The sequence below is a fragment of the Lissotriton helveticus genome, chromosome 2_1 (assembly GCF_964261635.1).
Source record: "Lissotriton helveticus chromosome 2_1, aLisHel1.1, whole genome shotgun sequence".
Taxonomy (NCBI): domain Eukaryota; kingdom Metazoa; phylum Chordata; class Amphibia; order Caudata; family Salamandridae; genus Lissotriton; species Lissotriton helveticus.
This window is the reverse complement of record NC_136059.1, coordinates 167,192,397-167,215,463: the sequence shown is the minus strand read 5'-3', so window position 1 is coordinate 167,215,463 and position 23,067 is coordinate 167,192,397.

Sequence of the window (23,067 nt, the reverse complement as noted above, 5' to 3'; positions counted from 1 at the left end):
GCCCCTGGAAGCATCGGGGATGGCCTGCAGCACCTGATGATGAATAACAGACAGTGTTTTAGTTAGGTTATACAGATAGTCAGACATTAGGACGTCCGGGACGTCGTGAATAGATGTCGGTTTGGGTGCGGACCAGATACTCATGTGCCGGCCGAAAACGACCTCGTAAGGGGTCAAGTGGTGTTTGGTGGGGGTGGAACGCATTGACAGCAATGCTAGGGGAAGAGCGTCTGGCCATTTTAGTCCTGTGGTAGCCACTATTTTCGCCAGCTTTAGTTTCAATGTGACATTGTGCCGCTCGACCAGTCCAGCAGATTGGGGGTGAAAAACTGCGTGGAATTTCTGTCGTACCCCCAGTCCTTTCAGGATGAGCTGGATAACCTCGGCTACAAAATGGGGGCCATTGTCACTCCATAAAATACGGCAAAGGCCGTAGCGAGGGAAGAACTCTTTCAGTAGTACTTTTGCAGTGGCAATAGCAGTGTTGTCACACGTCGGGTAGGCTTCCACCCATTTGCTAAAAGCGCACACAACAACAAGTACATACTTCAGTCCTTGACATCTCTCTAACTGGATATAGTCCATCTGTAGGACTTCAAATGGATGGTTGGGGACCCCAAACCCTCCCCGGGGTACGACAGTTCCTTTCCCAGGGTTGTGTTGCAGGCAGACTAGACATTGCTGGACTAATCGTTTGGCTGAGTCTGCAATTCTATCGTTATGCCAAACTCGGGAGACAAGTTCGGTCATAGGGGCAGATCCTATGTGTGCAGGGGAATGGGCCATCGTCAGTATGGGGATCAGGTACGAGTTGGGTAGCAACCATTTGTTCGTGTCTTTTGTCTGCCAGCAGCCTTCATCGTCCTTTAATCCCACCCGTGCCCATTCAGTCAATTCCTGTGGTGAGCTGGCCATTTGGATGTCCCTAACAGTTTCCCTAGCGTCCGTCCATTTTTCTGCTTGTGACCTAGTCACGTACATGCGAGTCGTCGTCCTGTTCTCGGCTGTGGTTCGGGCAGTGATGTCGGCCAGTGCATTTCCCTGCCCATAGATGTCTGTCACCTTTTTGTGTGCTTGGCCTTTGATTACGGCAAGTCGTTTGGGGAGGAGAACCGCTTCAGTCAGAGCGGAGACTAGATCTCCGTGCAGGATGGGTGTGCCATGAGATGTCAGAAATCCCCTCTCCTTCCATAAGAGCCCAAAATGATGTACCACCCCGAAGGCATACTGGCTGTCTGTGTAAATGTTTGCTGTCGTCCCCTTTGCTAGGATACATTCTCGTGTGAGGGCAATCAGTTCTGCCGCCTGGGCGGATCGTTGCGTGATGCGGGCGGTTTCAACTACAGTTCGGGCTGTGGTAACTGCATAGGCAGCTGAGGTGGTGCAGTCGGGCAGTTTAATGCAAGAGCCGTCTACCCACAGCTCTCCGTCAGGGTTTGGGAAGGCAGTGTCTCGGAGGTCAACTCTACTCCTAGTCTGTTCGTCCGTGAGGGTCACACAGTCATGTATTGGGGGCACATCGGAATCGTTTTCAGGCAGAGGCAGCAAGGTGGCTGGGTTCAGTGTGGTGCATCGTCTCAACGTGATGTGAGGTGCGAGCAGTGTCAGTTCGTACCCAGTCAGTCGTGCGCTGGTCAGGTGTTGTGTCTTGGTCTGGTTTAGGAGGGTGTCAACAGCATGAGGCACTAGTACCGTGAGGGAATTCAAGAGTACGATTCCCTCACTTTGTCGGATAGAGACAGCAGCAGCGGCTACTGCTCGAAGGCAGGCAGGCAAAGCTCTTGCTACAGGGTCAAGAGTGGCAGAGAAATAGGCACATGGTCGTTGTTTGGGGCCAATGGTCTGAGTCAGGACAGACAAAGCGCATCCCTCCCTTTCGTGATTGTAGAGAGAGAAGGGCTTTGTATAATCAGGGGTTCCTAGGACGGGTGCTGAACAAAGGACGTCTCGTAGTTCCTTGAAGGAGGATTGACATTCAGGGGTCCAAGGGAGCGGGAAGGGGACATCTTTAGCCAGTAGGGAAAGTAGTGGTTTCACAATGAGGCTGAAATTTGGCAACCATTGTCGGCAGAAGGAGGTGAGGCCTACCAAAGAGCGGACTTGCTTCGGGGTTTTAGGGATAGGGGTCTCTAGAATAGCCTGTATTCGATCAGGTGTGAGCTTTCTCCCGTCTTTGGACAAGAGGTGGCCTAGGTAAGTGACTTGAGGTTGGCAGAATTGCAACTTCTTCTTGGAGACCTTGTGGCCATTTTCCGCGAGGAAGTGCAGGAGTTGGATGGTGGCTGTAACTGCAAGTGGAGTGGTGTCGGCCGCCAAAAGGATATCATCGACGTACTGTATCAACACCACTCGATCCGGCAATTGGACTGCATCCAGCTGTCTCTTGAGGGCCTGGCTGTAGATGCTTGGACTTTCAGTGTAGCCCTGGGGTGCTCTGCAAAATCTATATGAGCGGGATTTTAAAGTGAAGCCGAAAAGGTAGAGGCTGTCTGAATGAATGGGGATGGAGAAGAATGCGTCCTTGAGATCGATTACCGTGAAGGTGGTGGCAGTGGAAGGAATCAGGGTCAGAATGGTGGTGATGTCTGAGACTACAGGGTACTGGGGTACAACCACTTTGTTGACTTTTCGTAGGTCGATGATGAAGCGGTACGCTTTTTCATCTCCCTCACCCTGTTTCTTCACAATGGGTAGGATAGGGCTGTTGCAAACATTGCTAACTACTTCTTCTACCACTCCTGCATCTACCAGGGACTGGATGATTTTTACCAATGCCTTCTCGCCTTCGGGCGATATCCGATACTGTGGGAGTTTGGGGAGTACTGCGTCCTGTTGAACAGTTATGTGTACAGGGTCTATCATCATGCGTCCTACGTCCGAGTCAGTCTTTGCCCATAGGTACAGAGGTAGGGTGTCGAGTAAGGACAAGTCAGCGTCAGTGATAGAAAACATGCGTTGTGTGCTACAAGATCTGAGCAGTGTTGGGTTGTCGTACAGAATGGCTCGAACTCCGTCTTGTGAACACCTAATAGTAGCTCGAAAACGTTTCAATAAGTCAAGTCCCATAATGGCGTCGCGGGTGTTGGAGGAGAGCAAAAACGTCGTGTCAGTGGTGTTATTGTCCAAGTTAAAAGAGATCGGTGTGGACAAGGGATTAGTGGAGGGCGTTCCATCAAAACCTATTGATGTCACATGTGAGCCAGATAAGGGTGCCCTGGGAATCAATCGTTTAGACAACGCACTACGTGTTGCACCAGTATCTACCAGAAATGGAGACTTCGTGCCTCGGACCTTAGCGGTGACATAAGGGCCTTGCTGGTCAACATAGAGCTCGACTGGATCCCTTCCTTGCCCTTGGCAGTCCTATGCAAAGTCGTGGGCATTGTCGCAGTCAGACTGTTGGCACTGATTCTGTCGGGGACGGTCAAACGTGTTCGGTCTGCCAGGTCTGTCATTGTTGGTGTCGTTTGTGTGCCCTCGTCCCTGTCCTCTATTTTTCGGCCCGCCCGCTACGTCTCTCGTGTCTTTATTTCTGAGTGCTTCTTGCAGAGCTGGACATTGAGACTTCCAGTGGCCAAATCTTTTGCAAAACGCACACTGGTCCTCATCGAGGTCTGTTCGTGGAGCGCCGGGTGCGGGAGTGCGGTCTCTAGGGGGTGGATTTCTAGGAGCATTCAACTGGTAGTTTCCTCTATACTGTTCCCTTCCTATAGTCACCCCTTGCAACTGAGCAATCATCACCCTCTCTTTCAAGTCCTTTTTCTTCTTCTCAGTCGCTTGATCGTTCTCGTTCTTTTGTCGCTCATAGTATTGAGCCATCTGAAGGATAGCTGCGGGCTTGGAGGCTGCCCAACTACTCTCGCTAGTCTGTAGTTTCTGCGAGACTTCTGGTGTCAGGCCTTTCACATAGTTCTGGACAAACAAGTGATGTCCGGTCGCAGTGGTCATGTCCTGGCCGCTGTAATCGGAGAACACCGTTTCAAACCGGGAGAAGTATTCTGATACGTCTTCCTGGGGTTTCTGGCGACAGGCCGTTACTATCGACCAGTCCACCTTTCTTTCTGGAACTAGGGTTTTTAATTTCTGCACAATCTTATCTGGTAGGTCTAGAATGGCCTTCAAAGGTTTCTGTCCCGGTTCCCGTTGTTTGTCAACATTACCGAGTTGTATCCAGGTATGTCCAAACAGCTCAAGGTGGTCGACTTTCCGGATTTGCTTCCACACATCAGCTGGCAGACATAGTCCGAAAAACAAATCGATATCCGCTAGGGTCATAATCGTTGAACCCAAAGCGGTGGCTAATTCTGTATAGAAGGCTGTGGGGTTCTTTCGAAGATCAGGCAAGGACTTTCGGAAAGTCAGGATGTCTTGCCGATCCCATGGTTGGTAAACCCAGTTGTAAACTACCCTCCCTCTCGCATCTTGGTGGTTAATATCGTCGTGTGTTCCCTGTCCTCGTGGGGGAACCCAATAGGGAGCGGCCTCCTTTATGGGCATCATCGTGTCAATTTTTTCTACTCCGGCTTCAGTTGCTGCAGGAGTCGTGGTGTTAGTCTCTGGTTTCTGTTCCGTGAGGTGGCGGAAAACTTCAAGCGTACGCGTGAAGAGGTTCGTCACATCACACTCGTCCCCATCTCCGACATCAACTTTCCTATACAGAGTCGTTAGGTTTTCAGGGCCTTTTCCTTGGTATCGGTCTTCATAGGCATTAAGGGTATGGTAACAAAGGCGTACGACAAAGTGTCGTCTGTGGCTATTGGCATATGTATTGTACATATCCGTTATATAATCCTCACTTTCCTTTCGCACCACTAGTGTCTTTACAATCTTATCGATCCCAGCTCGTTCATCCTTACTTAATCTATTCGATCTAGCAGGGTCTTTCCTCCCAGCTTCGGGATCATTTGAAGTCGCTGCTCGTGCTACGCTGGGTACGAGGGGTTCAGTCGGCGCAGAGGTCATGAGGACCGAGGCTCCGGCACTACTCTCGCCTGTCGGTGGGGGTTGCGGGTGCTGCGCTAAGAGTTGGGAAGGGGCGTATGGAGGGGGCATGTAGATGATCGGGGGACCTAATAGTAAATCATCGTTCGTTCGCTGTTTCGAAGGTAGCTCGGGGTAAAGTGTAGAGGGTGTCCTGACGGGACACTGGCCTGATGATTCGGAATCTTGTTTCAGCTTGGTTTCCTCTCTTTCTTTTATTTCTTCCTTTAATTTGTTAGCGGCCAGGTGAGCTGCTTTGCGTAATTCCTTTTCTAACCTGACCTCATTTCTCTTCTTCCGCTGTTCTGTTTCTTTGCGCCACATGCTGAAGCTATCGAGCATAGTGGGTGTTGTCTTATTGTTATAAAGGGCTGTTTCCAGCGCGTTTATTTTGTTGTTATCAAAGGATCCTATCAGTGGCCACTGACTTTCCCGATCCTTTCTCGTGTATTTATGCCATAGCTTACTGTAAGCCACGGCGACTAGTCCATATTTAGTAAACATGTCCTTAATTAGGGGTGCCCTCCAGTGGAGCCGATGGTTCACCTCTAATAAGCGGTCCGGGCTGAACCAACTACCAACAAACGGGGCAAAAATAGGCATGACGGGTTACAAAGGGGACAAAAAGTCTGCACTACCTATCCTTCACTATCCGCAAAGACTAAACAGAGTATTGCGACTCTGTGCTTATTTGTGAATAGAGAATAACCCAAAGAGAACCAATTCCGAACGATCAATGTTCGGTCAAACAATCAATCAAATGAGGGATAAAAATAGGCATGACGGATTACAACGGGGGCAAAAGCCTGCGTTACCTATCCTTCACTATTCACAAGGACTAAACAGAGTATTGCGACTCTGTGCTTATTTGTAAATAGAGAATGATCCAAAGAGAACCAATTCCAAAACGGTAAATGCTTGGATAACAATCAATCAAATGGAGAGGGAAGTAGGCACGACGGATTACAACGGGGGCAAAAGCCTGCGTTACCTACCCTTCACTATCTGCAAAGACTAAACAGAGTATGGCGACTCTGTGCTTGTTTGCAAATAGAGAATCTCTCAGAAACAATCAAATGAGTAATACTAGTATTTTCAAACAATCAAACAATCAATTCGCAATTCGTCGTGTTACACGACCTTACCCGGACCGCATGGACGGTTTCTCGTCTTCCGCTTCCAGCGCCCGATCGTCCTCTATTCTCCGTAATTGCTGTGGCACTCCTGATGGTTCCCAGTCAGGACCGTAGATCACTCGAGAGAGGTCTGCTCAGAACCGGTGAAGTTCGGATGATCGGCTGCCAGACGAGGGTCTATCGGGCAGGAGCTCTTCCCGATCGTTGCAGTCGTTCACACTGTTGTCGGGACCTCTCCCACTGGATTCACGTGTCGCTGATGGGCCCCACGTTTGGGACGCCAATTGTAGAAAGGTAGGGCCGATGTCGACCAAGAACCTTCAGTGTTTGCCCGGCGTTAGCCGCCTCTCATACCATTCAATATTACCAAACAAAGAGGCAGGCGCTGGAGACAGGAAGGCAGGAAACAGGAGTTTATTCCGACGGAGCAGAACACGTCAAATCAGACAACAGGGTATCTTCTCGAGGTGCTCTAACCGCATCTCTGAGGCCTGGCCTCTTATACACAGGTTTATGGCTTTATTGTATGAAATATGTTCTTGTCAATACTTTGAAGTACGGAAAGGCATCCTCGGAATCTCAGTTTCAAACCCGTTCCCACACATATTTACAGTAAAAGTCCCCACCCCGATCTCAGTAGGTGATGACTATCGCGCAGCTGGATATCCCGCCGGTTCCCGGAATGTGTGTGACTGATCGGATCTCATGGGGTGGGGGCTTTGATCAGTCATAGATTCTTTGAAGAGGGACAGCTTCCTACTGTAAGGGGCAATAAACTGTATCCGCAGGGCTAGGTGATGGCCTGGGATCGGGCCGGACAATCGGGCACAGAGGAAGGGGGTTCATCAAAGGATGTGTGATCATCAAAGGGACGGAGGGAGGTGTTAGCTGGGTACGGGATGTGGCTCCGAGGCAGGGCCGCGCTGAAGGGGTGGTTTATGGCCCAAGCATGTGAGAACGTGGGCTGTCAGCGCGCGGGGGATGCTTGCGGGGTCAGAGAGGGAGAGAGAGAGAGACGCGCTGGCTATCGGCAGTGGGCAGAGAGGCCATGGCATTCAAAATGGCTGCTACTTACGCGCACATATGAGCCTAAAAGGGACAAGATGGCGCCGATAATGTTTACGTCGCAATCTAGATTTTAACACCGTGATGCAGGAGGAGGCACCCTGAAATAAGGGCTGGTGGTGGGAAAACAGCAGCAAAACATCAGCAATCCAGTCCCAGTAGCGGAGGCTGCTGGGAGTTGTGGACCTGCGGGGTGGAGGGTTCAAGATGAGTCCCCATTAGGGTCAATGCACCTTTGTTACACTGCTACTTCCCCAGGTGCTATAGCACCACTGTAATATCTTTATGAACTCTGTACTGTTGACCATCCCTAGTAGAAAATACCAATTATATTAAAATGTTAATATGTTTTTGTTGCCCGCTTCAGGAAGAAGAGAGAATGCAGCAAACCTTTTTTTATCATCCTAGAGAAAATGCAATGAGTTTATTGATAAGGCAAAGTAACCAAATGTACTGATATCATTGGTAAAATACTTTTCTGTTACTGTTCTGAAAATAGATTAACTCACTGGAGAGAATGCTGTCAAATGACTTAGTCTGAATACAAATAAATATGTTTTAGTAAACTTTTAGCCTTATGACTTTTCTGACATAACTGTTGCAGTGCTTGCCACCTACTAAGACTGAAAAACACACGTTTGCATGGAAGTTTTCTAACATAACTAGCTGATCAGTAACTAGCTAATCACACATCGCAATGCTAAATTAGGTTGACAGCAATGTTATTTTAATAATCCTGTTAAATAATTTACAGTACTGTTGAAGTATTTTTATGGTCTGGCGTTACCCAAGTTTTAACAAAAATTATCGGGACTTTCAGTGAGGCCTCTTCATCTATTGGTCTACTGTTGTGCCATTCATACATTTCTTCCACCCACTACAGGATACTACATAGGGACAACCATTTTACTCACTGGTTCCCTTCACTTTTAGGTGCTGCTTAAAGCCTGTGCACATTGTTTAGATCCGTCTACAATAATATCCTTTCTTATCACTGACAAGTCTACTTTGAAAATTGTTGTTTTTATTTTATTTTATTTTTTATGATGTTATAAAGTGTGTACAACAACAGAAAGGCTTGTTATTTAAGAACAAAATGAAACAGCAACATCAGCAAAATATATTTGTTAATATTTTTTTAGTGTAGGCATGTGGCACCTACATTCCGTAGTCATCTGTTTTCTTTTTTTTTTTGGTTTTTACGTTTATGTTTGTTTTAAGAAATGTAAAACATTTAACAATGCTTGTTAGATCTGGCATTTGCCAAGACCATTTAATTGTAGTAAATTTATATACATAATATACAAACATGTAGGGTTTTTTGGTAAACCAGGGGAACACCAGCCGTCACCATCTAAAGACAGACCTAACATATCACAAATACACCAGATATCTCCAATGGTGTTTTAATTTGGATGCAATATCAATGGCTGTCTTTTGATTTATACCAATATGCCTTTTTATTTACGCATTGTCACTTCCTTTACTTTTTTTGATTATGGTCCTTCTTACTTGGGATTCTGTTGAACAATTCTCTCTACTACTCACCTGACCATGTGTGACTTAACTGTTGTTTATATTTATAATTGTCTTTTAAAAATAAAGTAAATTCGGCCAAATTGATGAATACACTGGTTGACTCTTTTAATAATTGCATGCAGAGATTCACTCACAACATAATGTTTTTGTCAAGAGTAACGACTCTCCAATATTGAGTCATTCAGCACAGGAACTCCCTGTTGTATCTTATTGCTCCTCTAAATAAGCTCAATGTGAATGCCTGTTACAAGTGTATACTGGACACCCATGTTCAAATGGACATTTGTGTCACTCTAAGTAGAGTGTGGAGAAGATGCTGAGTGCTGCCTGCACCGGTTCCTGAGAGCCTACCGGCAGATGCCACACATCACCTCAGGGTGTACACCGAGTGACCTGTTGAACAGGAGATGCGATCAGGACATCATCCCGGCTCTTCTTTACCAGGCACTACTATGGCAATGTGTGTTTTTTGCTTATTTGTTTGACTTTTGAAGCCCTGACAAGTACCACGCATTAGGGGTTAGACTAATCCATGTAAGTGTTGAGGTTCCGTAAAAATTATTACGATGTTCTGGGCATTGCCGAATATAGACGAGTTTGGTATCTACGAACCGCAAATGACGAGTTCAGCAAGTATGCGAATTTTCGCTACACTACCTGCCAGGGTTCGTCTAATATTACATGTTCTTCGTCTGAACCCTTGGGTTCCATTTTAGATACGGCATCCATTTTGTTTCTTGCCCTCACGTAGTCAGCGAGCAGGTAACTGTTCGCCCCTTGACCCTCTAGTTCCCAAGCCTTGCGGAAGACGCATATTCCTTTCATGCGTCTTTATGACCGGAGGAATGACACAGCAAAGGCAGATGGCACAGCTTGAGGGTAATCTGGTCGTGCCGGCCTATTGTGACAGCCGTGCAGGAGATGGGATCCAACTCTTTGATCCTACGATCATGTTTCCGATATTACCCCCACACTCTTTTCTCTACACGTGTCTGACTTCCTTGCAGCTGCTCTTGTCTCTTCTTCCTTGTCATTTACAACTCTAATGGGTGTGCCTAATGGTGGGAAGATGTACTTTTACAGTTAGGAACCGGCATGGCTATTGTAAATTATGTTCCGGGATTCTGAACACATGAAAGCGACCCTTTTGAAATCTACTGTGGGAACCGGATTGTAATCTTTTGTCCACATGTTATGCAATGGCAACATTCTGTATAAAAGAGAGCAACCTACAGATACAATTCGAAGCAGACTCTCAGAACCTACACACTGTTGTACTTCTTGTGACTTTTGCCTCCCTGCAGTAATAAACGCAGATCTTTGACGCCGAAGGAAGTGTCCCGTGTCTCTGTAAATTGTGCGCCGAAACAGGTATCCCATGAAGGTTATAGGTGTTGTTCCCTGGCACCGCTGGTACTGTTAAAAGTCCAGTCCTTCAGTTGGCGCCCAACGTGGGGCGACTTCAGCGGTACCGGTCCAAAGCCTGATGATCGTGAGGAACTTCGTGTGAAATCTCCGAGGGAAGGTGCACCCCGCTTCATCGATCCTGTTGTCGAAATAAGTGGCCCGAAGTTTTTCCCTGCGAAGATTCCCGCCTCCTGACGGCTGCGACGGACCGATGCCCTGACTGTCGACCTGTCTTCGACGCCCGGCGTAGACCTTATGTACAAGCGAGACGATAGACGGACCTTCCTGGTGACGCCATTGAAGTTCTGAGTTAAGTATTTGTGGGTCGCTCCCAGTCCTTAGTGGTTGTTCTAGCTTTTGAAAGCTTTGTTGTTAGCCTTTAAGGTTTTGTTGTAATAGCTCACTGAGCTTGGTAATAGCCTCCTCAGGCTTTGTGGTTAGCTCTCCGAGCTTTGTGGTAGCCTTAAGGCTTTGTTGTATTGCATGGTTCCATTGCATTTGTGGTTCTTAGTATTGGTCCTTAGTATTATTTGACAGTTGCAATTGCCAAAAACCGAGGGTTTTGACTTACACAAGGTTTTATTGCTTCGGTAATCCTTGAAGTTTGATACTAGGTTAGTGTGCATGATGCCTAGCCATAGTGGTTTGTTTCGTATTTTCAAATGTTGCGCAATGGATTCCCGGTTGGAGGACTCGTGTCCGATACCTCCAGTTGGAACTCCGATACATGATCTTTATAGTCGACATGGGGTGGGTCCTATAATATATAATGATTACTGGGTCCGTTATACAAAGAAAGACGGTGATCTTAGATGGCCACCACATGGAACTTTTGAACTTTCGATTTTAGATAATCTTGAGGCTAAACTATTTTTAAAGAAAGCTAGGCCAGCTATGTTTGATTCCTTTCGGATATGGCGTAAAGAGGCCAAGCAGAAAGAAATCAAACAACTTAAAAAGGATCAAAAGCAAGAGTTTGTTCCGATAATGCAAACTATAAAAGAATGTAGACAAGACAAAGAAGAAAAAGACATGGAAATCTCTACTAGATTGCATCACATGAAAATAGATAAATGTTACCCAGTTTTACCGAATAAATTAGAAAAGAAAGAAGAAGATTTAAAGGAGGATTCCTTGTTATCATATTTGATGAAATCACCACCTCCTTATGTACAGGGTGCTACTGCTCCTGTAGCTGCTCCTGTAGTTCCCCCTGTTGGTCCTCTTGTTGCTCCAGCGGCTGCGGGTCAGCCCGTTGTTAACCCTACGTTTGTTCCACCACATGTTCTTGTTCCTACTGCTCCTGTACCTGTACCTTCGCAGACTGTTGTTTCTGCTACTCCGACTACCTTGTCCGTTTCTACTATGCCTTCCTTCACCTCCAGTGTTGTTGCCCCTGTTTTTCTTTCTCCTTCTGTTCGTAAGCGTGTTCCTAACTCTGTTGCTACCCTTTATTCACCTCTTTCTGGTCCATTGCTTTTGTCTAATTTATCTGAAACTCCTCAGAGACGGAGTCAGATCCCTAGTGGTAGGGAGAAAGAGACGTTAATAACCATGGCTCATAGGTGGATGAAACATCCTGCTAATTACACTCCACGTGTAGTCTTTGATACGTTTTCCCAGTTTAATGAGCCTACGCAGAGATTCGTATTTGAAGAGATGTGTAACTTTTTGAGGGAAGAATGGTATAATGATGATGTAGATAATGTACCGTCCGACATAATTGAACTTCAAAGTCACTTTTCGAACGGTATGATTATAGGAGACGATGTACGACGTGCCGTGGAACGCTTATTAGCGTTCAGATCCACAGCACATTCTCGGGTGTCATCAGATGATACCACTGAGAACTGGAAAGCGGTTCCTGGTCAGTATCCCATGAGAGAGGTTCCGCCACTTTGGGTGCCTGGAGATCCGCAGGGTAACCCTGTGGTGCTACCGCATTTTCGAAGAGTGTGGATACATCTTCCATGGAAACGATCAGAAGTTTTGCAAGTGAAGCAATCCTTGCCCGATCCGCGTAAAAATCCGGCTGGTTATTATAAGGAGTTATCACAACTGGTAGAAGCTACTATTATGAATATTGCCGACATCGACATGTTGTTTGGCAATGTTGTACCGCAACCAGTTTGGGCTAAAATTCGTCAAGCCAATCACGCAGTTGAATTAGGGGGTGATTGGGCTGCACTGCTAGCAGCTGATGCATTACAAGTCGGTGGGGCTAAACCTGAGCAGTTGATCTTGGATTTGCCTCAGAAAATAATTACGCTCATGAAAACTCTCATGCCAGCGATGAAGGTGAACTGGGATAAGTTATCAGCCTGTAAGCAAAAGAAAGACGAGAGTGTCTCAGATTTCTTTACAAGGTTTGAGGAAGCGTTTGTCGACCACAGCGGCCAGGACATGGGCGCTGAGGGAGGCCAGCGATTATTCGTTGACAAATTCGTGTCAAATTTGCTGCCTGAGCTATGCAACAAATTAAAGAATTCAGAGAGTGCGTGGGCAGTTTCAACCCCAGCGCAAATACTAGCAACGGCCCAGTATTATGAGAATAGGGAAAAGGAAGAAAGTGATCGTGTAGAGAAGAAAACTAAGGAGCTCAAAACGAAGGTTTTGTTGCAGCAAGCATACCCTCCACGATCAAACCAAAATGATTCACAACAGCAGTATCGACCACGAGCACAGCCCGATAGGACACAGCCGCGCTCTGACAACTTTGATTATAGATCTTCACTTGGGTATAATCAGTGCGCATATTGTAGGAAAGAGGGACACCTAAAATATGATTGTTTAGCCTTACGAGACCGTCTGAATGGTGTGTCGACACGTGGAAACCGTGGTGGTGGTCCTCAACAGGCACCACGTGGTAGAGGTCGTGGTTCATTCCACAATCAGATTGATCGTCATCAAAATCAATCGGATGCAAATAATTATTTTGACCAGCGAAATGCGGGGTCAGTTCGATCTGCACAGTATAATGTGGACGATTATTACGTAGAGCATGAGACTGTTGTAAATAACAATTACTAGGATAGCCAACGACAAAGAGAGGGAGTAGTGTCAGTTCCGGTCGATCAGAGTGGGCCTTACGTTGCAGTGGCTACATCGGGTGTAGTTGAGCCTTTTCTGTTAGACACTGGTGCGACAAAAAGTTCCATCATGCATTCAAAACTCCCTGGCGCACCTTTGTCTGGCTTAACGAATGTTTCCGTTGGATTCTCTGGCGCCCCTGTTAGTAACCCAGTCTCTAGTCCTTTACCCCTTATGATTGGACCTCGTGAGCTAACGGCTCCACTGATTCTATCTACAGGGTGTGGTGAAAATCTTTTGGGCCTGGATTTGTTGAAACGATTATATGCAACATTGTATTGTTCCCCCGAAGGAGTGGAGCTTACATTGGGATGGAGAGTGATCTCTCCAATGTATTTATCGGTCGATAAATTCCCACCGGAATTGAGTTCCCTCCCTGCGTCCTTATGGGCCACAGGTCCTAATGATGTAGGCCTGTTAGACATTCCACCCTATGTGATTCAATTAAAAACCAAATGCGCGATTACCGCGTTTACCTCAATATCGTATTTCTCTTGAAGGCGAACGAGCGCTGTTAGCAATCGTTCATGATCTCATTGGAAAAGGTGTTGTTGAAGAAACTCGTGGAAACGTGTGTAATAGCCCTGTATTGCCAATTCTGAAACGAACTGACCCAACTAAACCTCCTGTGTATCGTTTCGTTATAGATTTGAGAGAGGTAAATAAAATAGTAGTTCCACAATTTCCTGTGGTTCCTGACATTACGGCTTTACTAACAATGATTCCGGCATCTGCCGCCTGGTTCACAGTGATCGATCTAAAGAATGCTTTCTTTAGCATCCCGATTGCAGAGGAAAGCAGAGACCTATTCGGATTCTCATTAGGTGGTCGCAGTTTTAGGCTAAAACGCGCTCCACAGGGCTACTGTGAGAGTCCGTCAATCTACAGCCAAGCACTTAAAGGTCAGCTTGATGCCTTTGTATTACCAAAAGGTGCAGCTTTGATTCAATACGTTGACGATCTTTTAGTGGCAGCTGATACGGAGGCCATTTGCAAAACGGCTACAGTATCATTATTGCACTATCTACATAACTTACACCACAAGGTATCGCCTTCAAAGCTACAGTATTGTTGTCAAGAAGTTACCTATCTAGGTCACTTATTGTCAAGAGAAGGGAGAAGGTTGACCCCAGAGAGAATTGCAGCGATTTCCCGAATGACTGTGCCAAAAACTCAGAGAGATGTTCGTGCCTTTTTAGGTATTACGTCCTATTGCAGACAATGGATTCCAAATTTTTCGTTGTTGGCGAAACCATTGATAGCCCTTACGTGCAAGGATGTCCCATCCCCAGTACCTTGGTCTGAAGAATGTCAGAAAAGTTTTTCGGAATTACGTGATGCGTTGTGTTCGGCTCCTGTGTTGGGCACTCCTGACTACAGTAAGCCGTTTACACTATACGTTCACGAGAGGGATGGTTGCGCGTTGAGTGTTCTGACACAACCTTTTGGTGGTAAGCAACGCCCATGTGCCTATTTTTCTTCGACTTTAGACCCAGTAGCTAGAGCCTTGCCGAGTTGTTTAAGGGCAACAGCGGCAGCCGCGGCGTCCATTCGACAGTCCGCAGGCCTAGTCATGGATAATATGCTCACGGTAATGGTTCCGCATGCAGTCGACACTCTATTGAATCGAACGAAAACTCAACATCTGACGAGCGCAAGATTGTCTGGATATGAGTTGACGTTGTTGGCCAGTCACATACGGATAAAACGATGTAATGTGTTGAATCCAGCAACATTGCTGCCGATCGACACAGAATCAAGTGATGAAGCAGTACATGACTGCTATCTCAGAACTGAGGAGGAAACTAAGGGTCGTATTGACCTAAAAGATACTCCATTGACAGATCCCGATGGTACTTTATATGTGGATGGTTCCTGTTTTAAGTTACCGAATGGTGATGTGACAACTGCGTATGCTGTAGTTACATTGAGAACGATTGTGGAAAGCGCAAGGTTAAGTCAGAATTCGGCTCAGGCTGCTGAGTTAATTGCTTTGACGAGAGCGTGTGTGTTGTCTAAAGATAAACGGGTGAATGTGTTTACAGATAGTCAATACGCGTTTGGTGTGGCACATAGTTTTGGACGACTGTGGAGAGAGAGAGGATTCCTTACGTCACATGGCACGAAGATTCAACATGGTCAGCTTGTAAATGATCTTTTAGATGCACTCACATTGCCTAAACAGGTGGCTATAGTCAAATGTAGTGCACATCAGAAAGTAACAGATGATGTGGGTCGTGGAAATGCGTTTGCGGATGAAACGGCTAAAGAGACGGCTAAAGATTTGACAAACAGAATGTATGTTACGAGCTCAGTAAGATGGCCAACAGAGACTGGTATGTGTGAAGACACATTTGAAAGTGTGAAAGGAATACAGAATGAAGCCACTGAGACGGAAAGGACAAAATGGAGAGAGAGCACGGGAAGATTGGATGAGAATGGATGTTGGGTTGATCTATCAGAGAAGCAGAGATGGATGTTACCGGATGCGTATGTGCTCGCTGTTGTTACAATGGCTCATGGTATGGCGCACATCAACACGAAAGGCATATGCAAGTTGTTGTCTCATGTATGGAAGAATGATGGGATTACTAAGTGCGCCGAGAGAGTGGTTAAGAATTGTATGGTGTGTTTGATGCACAATCCTGGTAAGGGCACTCCCACTCCACCTGGCCATTTTGCCCCTCCTACGTACCCTTTCGAAGTTATCCAGTTGGACTTTATCCACATGGAGAGATGTAATAATTTGAAGTATGTACTGGTTGTGGTGTGTGCATTTTCTAGGTGGATTGAGGCCTACCCCCTTAAGGATAATACGGCTTTATCCACGGCAAAAATTTTGCTCAAAGAGTATTTTTCCCGCTACGGAATGCCTCGGGTTGTATGGTCGGACAACGGAAGTGAGTTTGTTGGGAGTGTGATGAAGAGTGTGTGTCGCGGGTTAGGGATTGTACAAAAATTTCATAGTGCAAATCATCCACAATCAGCAGGATTGGTGGAAGGATATAATGGCACTTTAAAACTGAAATTGGCTAAAATTCAGGCAACAACTGGTTTATCATGGCCCGACGCTTTGCCTCTGGCTCTCCTGTCGACCAGGGCAACTGTACACTCTCGAGTAGGGCTCAGCCCATATGAGATTGTGTTCGGTCGTCCTGCTAATGTATGGGGAGTTCCAAGACCAAAGGAATTTGACAGAATTGAATACCCTATGTTGATTGATTATCTCTATGATCTGACTGCTAAATTGAGTTTGATTCATCAACAGGTCTTTGAGTCTCTGCCGTCACAAACAGAGGGTCCTGGTCATCGACTTCAACCAGGGGACTGGGTCCTTGTCAGAAACTACGGACGAAAACGAAACCTTGAACCAAGATTTGTGGGCCCGTTTCAAGTGCAGCTGGCTACAAGGACGGCGGTTCGATTACACGGACGTCGGAACTGGGTACATGCTACCCACACCAAGCGAGTCCCGCTTCCTCTGCCGTCAGACATCTGGATGAAAAGAGGTCTTTCTTCTTGTGAGACCGACACTACACCACATTTTGTTCCATTCAGTGAAGCTCGGCTTGTATCTGACACCGTTGCTGACTCCTCTCAAACAATTTCCTCCACGTCAACCTTGGAAAACTTGACTGTTGAACAATCGCCTGAACAATTGAACACTCCTTTGCCGTCCAACCCGTTATTTGAAGATCAGACTCGCCCTGGAAGTAGCCGATATTTTCTTTGTCCACGTACAAGTCATAAATAAAACTTTTTTTGTTTCTAGGTTCTACATTGCTCTGAAAACAGTGGACATTATATATTGTGTATCTTTTTCCTTTCCGTACAGCCAAGAACATTATTTAATTAGAACCTACCATCCAGGTTGACCGTAAGGCCGTGCGGGTACTTCCTTCTGTTTAGCAGCTATCGACACAAGGTTGGTTTCTATTATCAATTTCTGGGAACTCCTGGGAATTGATAACCGCTACTCAGAACGAAGTGCGTCAAGAACGTCGCGGACGGTCGTTAGGGGATGGAATCATCATTTGAGCTGTCGAAAAGGGAAGAAATGTTGGCGCAAAGATCTACCTTACAGAAAATATGTCATACAAAATGGTTTCTCTCACAAATAATCATACTGTTTCTCACCATGTCTATGCTATTAGTAGGAGGAATATATTATGGGTCTCAGTTCTTATTGTCTTCTGCTACACCTACTCTTCCATCTCGTGATCTATATTTCGTTTCTACTGTTTCTCCACATTCCTTTTATCCTCTGCCTCAACACGAACAAGTCAGACGTGCGGAATTCAGAAACAACTCTTTTATTCAACTCTTGCATCAGCATCAGTTAGTGGTAAACACTACCAATTGTTGGGTGTGTGGATTAATGCCACATACCATGGATAAGGGTATTCCGTACTTAGTTCTGCCTTATAGTGCACAAGGGTCAGCTCGAGCATTACAGACTATGTTTCGTAGCGCACTAGATTCCTACCCCCATCGAGAACCACGCTCAGCAAACTCTGGTCCTGGCCCGTACCACAAGACTCTGGCGAGAGCTATTGCAGACTTAGATAGAGATATTTTTGACGCATCGCTCATCCCAGAGGAAGAGGTGCGAGCATATAAAGAGCTAAGTGAAGCTGAGTACAGCTTATCAGTGGGTGAAAGGCAGCTTAAAAGCTCGCCACCGATATGGATTGTACCTCACCTTGGTAATTTCTGCTTGAAAGGTCTTGGTCGAAATCCGAGAGCTCAGTTTGGGGAGAGTGCTTGTACTGAGACGTATGTCTTACCGACGCTCTCTTCCCCTGTCTTCCTGCCTGCCAAGGGTACCTACTTTGTATGTTATGATCGAGCTTATACGTGGTTACCTCATGACTTCTCAGGTACCTGCTATATTGCAAATCTTTTGCCTCCAACTTTCACTGTGGCCTCTGATTATCACAGAAATAGAATTGTAAGAGGTGTGGTTAGCAAAGAAGATACTTCCGGACAAGAAGCGGGAGACTTCTTTAAGGGTTTCCTACCGTTCTGGGGACCGATGGTTAATAGCAGGAACCTGAGGCAGTTAACTCGTGTAGTAGAATCAACTGCCAACATAACTGTAAATGCCCTTGGTAATTTGACAACCGAGCTCCAAGCGGATAGACTGATGACGTTGCAGAACCGTATGGTTCTAGATATCATTCTAGCAGATAGAGGTGGGGTTTGTACTGTCATCCATTCGAGCTGCTGCATATTCATACCTGATAACGCTCCAACGGTTTATCAAGCCATCTCTAAGTTGCACAAAATTTCGGAGTCCATACACGTGGACGAAGGAAATTGGACGCTTCTGGGATGGTTTTGGGGTCTGATATCGACTTGGGGTTGGAAGATTCTGATGATCATAGGGGTTGTTGTGACATTTCTGTTCTCATGTTGTCTTTGTGTGCAATGTGGTCCTGCCTTATGTGGCCTTTGTGCTACGACGTGTATAAGACAGCCTGTTGTCACCAAAGAGGCATTGAAGGATAGAATAATGTATCAACAACATCTGAGTGATCTGATGAGTATCGAAATCGATTATGATTCCGACTAGTGCTTGCCTACATGAGGGCAAAAGGACCGTCTGAGGTTCCGTAAAAATTATTACGATGTTCTGGGCATTGCCGAATATAGACGAGTTTGGTATCTACGAACCGCAAATGACGAGTTCAGCAAGTATGCAAATTTTCGCTACACTACCTGCCAGGGTTCGTCTAATATTACATGTTCTTCGTCTGAACCCTTGGGTTCCATTTTAGATACGGCATCCATTTTGTTTCTTGCCCTCACGTAGTCAGCGAGCAGGTAACTGTTCGCCCCTTGACCCTCTAGTTCCCAAGCCTTGCGGAAGACGCATATTCCTTTCATGCGTCTTTATGACCGGAGGAATGACACAGCAAAGGCAGATGGCACAGCTTGAGGGTAATCTGGTCGTGCCGGCCTATTGTGACAGCCGTGCAGGAGATGGGATCCAACTCTTTGATCCTACGATCATGTTTCCGATATTACCCCCACACTCTTTTCTCTACACGTGTCTGACTTCCTTGCAGCTGCTCTTGTCTCTTCTTCCTTGTCATTTACAACTCTAATGGGTGTGCCTAATGGTGGGAAGATGTACTTTTACAGTTAGGAACCGGCATGGCTATTGTAAATTATGTTCCGGGATTCTGAACACATGAAAGCGACCCTTTTGAAATCTACTGTGGGAACCGGATTGTAATCTTTTGTCCACATGTTATGCAATGGCAACATTCTGTATAAAAGAGAGCAACCTACAGATACAATTCGAAGCAGACTCTCAGAACCTACACACTGTTGTACTTCTTGTGACTTTTGCCTCCCTGCAGTAATAAACGCAGATCTTTGACGCCGAAGGAAGTGTCCCGTGTCTCTGTAAATTGTGCGCCGAAACAGGTATCCCATGAAGGTTATAGGTGTTGTTCCCTGGCACCGCTGGTACTGTTAAAAGTCCAGTCCTTCAGTGTGGTGGTCCGCATCACCACACTAAGGCATTAGCACACCTTCCACACCACCTGCTTGCTCTGTGCAACAGCTGGCTGGGAGGATCGATGAATGATCTCATGGGGGGGAATGGCTAAGGCGCTCGACCTCGGACCTGGGGATCTGGGTTCGAGTCTCGGTAACGACGCCAAAAACCTCCTGTGATACTGGGCAAATCACTTAATCTCCCCGTGCCTAAAAGGAAAGTGTGTCCTAATGTAACGTAACTGGTGCTATGTAAAGCGCTCTGATACCTGATTCGGTTCGGGTCTAGTTCGCGCTATATAAAACTCTGCAAAAATAAATAAATAAATAAAGCCAGAGGAGCGCATAGCAATTCGGTGACCCAGTGTGCTTTCCCTAATGGCCTCATGTCTCATGAAAAGCAGCCTGTCTCACACTGCGAAGCATTTTAAAGCAGCCACCTATTAGGTCTAAACTGAGACCTATCACAGTGTGTGGCCTGATCACATGATGTCATGTGCACCCTTCTATCGCATCATCCGGGAGTCAGGCTCTACAGTAGCCCCATCGACAGTGCCCTAGGTAGATCCGGGGGTAGCACCACCCCACCAGTGTGCTTTAGATTGTGCTGCTTGTGGGTCCGGGGGAGGATGTGAGCTGCAGTCTGGTGCTCAAAAGGAAAGCACAGATGTGTTGTGTGGGCACAAGCTCTCTGAAGGCAGCTGCACTCTCTCTGGGGGACCAGGCTTGAGTGTGCACTCGAGGATGGAATGAACGGAGGATGGAGCGCAGCGCCAGGATCCCTCTCCCTGTTACAGTTCAATGTTGGTAAGTGTTAGTGAAAGTCTAACTGCAGTCAGTCAACTTTACTGGGCAGAGAGTAGTTTAAACTACAGACCACCAGCTGCAGTGCAAGACTGCACTAATGAAAAGGGGGGGTCTCTTGGCCCCCCCGCCCGCATGGCAGCGCGGCGACCGCCTCCCTCTCCGGGCCTCTCGGTGGTGGGGCGTGCCCTCCTGGGCGCGCCTCACCGTTGATTGGGTGGCGCCCTTCCTGACCCGGATGTCACCTTACGACTTCCGGGTCAGGGGGGCGGGCCGCAGGAGGGGTCGGGTGGGGGGGGCATAGCCGCCAACCCTCGGCCCCCTCAGGAATAAAGAGGCGGGGAGCGCCCGGGAGACCCTCTTGTTCCCCGGACGCTCCCCCACAGCCTGTCGTGCCCCGCGCTCGGGGGCTTCTTGTTTTTTGATTCCTTTTCTATTGTTTTCCAGGTGCGAGCTTCTGGGGCTTCCTGGATCGCGTCGGAGTACGGAGTCAGCTGACGGGCTGCCGCCGAAGGGGTTTGGGCTACCGGAGCGTCACATTAATTACTGGTTGTCGGCGGATTGAGGTATTTGTCGGGGGCGGGCTGCAGAGCGGCTCGGCGAGGGACAGGGCACGGGAGCGTGTTTGTGGCATCGGGTCATTTCTTGGTTCTCCCCCGCCCTGTTCGAAGGAACTAATCGCCGGTTACACGGGGGCATCGGGCCACTCATTTGTTATCCCCCGCCCTGCTCGATCATATTAATTACTCATTGTGCGGTTCTGGCGCCACCAGCCGGCGTTAGTTACCGGGGGTTACGAAGCAACGAAGTTTGTAGCATTTAAGGAACCAGTGTGAAAGGAAGCTAAGCAGGGTCGACCAGGGTAGGACCTGGATGGGAGACCCTAGTGAATTTTTTGCAATTTGGTGCTTGTAACAATTTGGTGATCTTAAATACAGAAAAGGGGTTAGTTTCTTCAGGGTTACAATTGTACTAGGTTAAAGTGAGGGATATTGCTACAATTACTCTAGGTCTAAGTGGGGAATATTGTACAATTTGGTGAATTCAACTGTTTAGTGTGGTAGATTACAGAAAGGGGTTGTTAATTTAAGGCTACAACTGTACTATGTGTAAGTAAGGGTAACAGCCAAGTGGTGAACGACCGCGTACTTCAAAGTATTAATAACATTTTCTATTACAGGATTTAACGTGAATTTTCCTGCAATTGTGACTGGTCAGCGCGAAGGCGTGGACGTGTGGCGTGGTCGCAGACCGATATCGGCGGCGAGTACGCAGGATTGGTCGGTAAGAGGGGAACGGGGGGCTGGCATTCATCGCTCCTGGTGGCCGCCGGGTGGGTCTACATTAGGTTTACTCACCCCTTACATAGCCGGATAAGCCGGTGGTGTTGCGGTTGCCGTTGCATGGTGCTGAAAGCCCCCTGGAGACCCTCCATCTGGTGAAGGTACAGAACACAAGTACGCCCGATTGTGACACTAGGAGTGTAGAAGTTGTTAACATGCCAGGATCAAGGGGTAGTAAAGGAGGGTCTAAGATGGAGGTGATGATGCTGGCCATGATGCGGGAAATGGGCGAAATTAACAAACGGTTGGGGAAGATTGATGAATTAGAGGCACGGATTAATGAGAGGTTTGATGATTCCCCTGGCCCATCGGGTAGGCCTGTTCGTCAGAAGGCGCCCCCCTTGCCAAGGGGGGATTTTGTCACCTCACCAAAGAGGTCTGAGGCCAAGAAGCCTAGGTACGCTGCCCCTGCCCCTGAGCCGGTAGTCCCGGTACCTATTACACCTACGCCTGTGATCCCAGCGCCCGTGGCACCGGCTCCAGCCATCCCGCCGGCGCTCCCACCTGTGGGGCCTGCCCCTTCGCCCGTGGTACCAATCCCAGTCACGCCCGCACCCTTGCCCATTGCTCCTGTGCCACCGGTCATGCCCCCAGTGGTGCCGGCGGGCCCAGCAGGTACTCCTGACGCAGTTCCTTCAGAATTGGTATCTCGCATAGCAGATTTGCTGCCGTGGTTGCGAAAAGGGGGTGTGTCCTTTGATTCATCTGATCATGTAGCTGAAGCGGAAAAGTTGGTAGAAAAGATTAAGGCTGTAACGGCGGTTGGCAGTAGTGCGGGTCCATCATCTTCTTCCCTTACAGGTTCCAGTCCCGCCTAGGCGAATGGGGAGAGTGCTTTATCGGCCCAAGTGCCCGTGAATGGTAAGGAAGTGTCTCTGCCTCTTTTGGGGAACGGCTTAGTGCCAACAAGAAGTGAAAACTTGGGGCAACATGTGTCCAAGGAGGTGAAGGAGATGATTTGGGCAGGGAAATATGTATACATTTTCTCTTTATTGCTGGACAATAGGGAAATGGAACAGGCCAAGGTATTGAAGGAGTGGATGCATCCAAGTGAATGGAGGGCACAATGCTCCAGGTTTAGAGTAGAGGAGACATTGAAGAACTGGATCAGGGCCTTTGCTGTCCTTTCGGCCATCACGGCAGAACTCCCCCCAAATGTGCAGGCCGCAATGGCTTGCTACCTGAGCAGGATTGTG